A 1,652-nucleotide genomic window follows, 5' to 3' on the forward strand; every position below is an offset into this window, starting at 1 on the left:
GAAAGGGAATTGCAGCAAAAAACATTTGAAAACTCCTGTTTTATGGGATGTACAAGTGCAGTAGAAAGACTTTCCAAAGTAATTAACAAAACAGAATGGTCCTAGAAATGCAGTGGGCACTGGCTCCGGGTGCTCGGCCTCCTACCCTATGGTCTCATTTATGTCCCTTCATTCTGGATTGTTTTCTTCTCTCTTTCTTTTTTTTTTTTGAGTCTCACCACGTCATCCTTGGTAGAGTGCCGTGACGTCACAGCTCACAGCAACCTCAAACTCTTGCGCTTAAGCAATTCTCTTGCCACAGCCTCCCAAGTAGCTGGGACTACAGGCGCCCACAACAGCGCCTGGCTATTTGAGGTTTTTTTGGTTGCGGTTGTCATTGTTGTTTAGCAGGCCCGGTGGAATGGGAACACTTTAGTATTCTGAAGGAAGTAGTGGCATCCTTGAAAAGGAAGTAAGAACATTTCTGTGATTAAAGAAAAAAGTGGGCACAAATCCAAGGCAATAGTGATGAGGCGACTGGGGCCCTGCCTGACTCTCCAAGCTGGCCTCAGAGCTGGCCAGGAGCACCCCGTGTGTGTGGTCGGCTGGCTCTGTGTCCCCATTGTCCATTGGCAGCAGGGCTTCCTCTAGGCCCCTTCCCCCTTCACACACTCAGCATCCCAGATTCTGCACATTTCCACAGCTGACAGGCATCTGGTCCTGTTAGCTCCTGACCAAGAAATTCAGAGGCACCCTCCCCAGCGGCTACCCACTCCCAGTCCTAGGATTTCCACGTTCCTTCCCCAAGCCCAGCGTGTCACAGCTCATGCTGTAGACCAGGGACAGGGTTACAAGCCAGTCAGCAGCGGGGAGAGTGTCTCCAGGCCCAGTTTGAGAATGCAGAATGTTATTGCACAAAGAACTCCCTCAAACCCATGGATGGCTCTGGAGAGAGGAAATTAGGAAACAGAGGATGCAGAAGGAAAAGCAGACGGGGAAGAGCCTCCCAGGTGCCGGTGGCTGAAGATGCCTTCTGCTCCCAGCTGGGCTCCTGCCTGTTCTCTGGGGCCTACAGCACCAGGTGGCTCGCAGTGGAGGGGACGATGGTAACCAAGATGGACCAGCTGGCCCCAGACCCTCCCTGTCCCTGCTGTGTCTGACATCATCTGCCTGGCTCCTCCTACGTTTGCTTGGACATCCTTGTCATTGGGCTCGTAGGGGTCTGGCTGGGGGCAGGAGGGGACATGTGGGGCAATATGTGTGGCAATATGTGAGATGTTCAGCCCAGGTCTCTATCAGGCATGGAAATTTGGGATCATCCCTACGGCCATCATTCTGGGCACCAAGGCAGCTTGGCTGGGCATGGTGAGCCTGAGCACCAGGGGCTCCCTCTGGCTGAATTGAGGGCAGCCTGGGGCATCTGATGCCTCAGCCCTGAGCCACAGGGTGTGGGCTGGGGAGGCGGCTGGAGGCAGGTTGGGGGGCTGGGACATGAGTTGGACCTACCTTTCCCAGGTCACTTTCCTCTGTGACCTACTGTTGCTGTACGTGGACAGAGAAGCCCATTTCTACTTGAGGACAAATTATGAGGAGGCTTGCTGGTATTGGATCCTGCCCGGGAGGAAGTGTCCGCTAAGACCTGTGGAATTGGCATGACCAACTGCAGAAATGCA

The sequence above is a fragment of the Otolemur garnettii genome, unplaced genomic scaffold (genome assembly GCF_000181295.1).
Source record: "Otolemur garnettii isolate 467f Iridium unplaced genomic scaffold, OtoGar3 scaffold00218, whole genome shotgun sequence".
Taxonomy (NCBI): domain Eukaryota; kingdom Metazoa; phylum Chordata; class Mammalia; order Primates; family Galagidae; genus Otolemur; species Otolemur garnettii.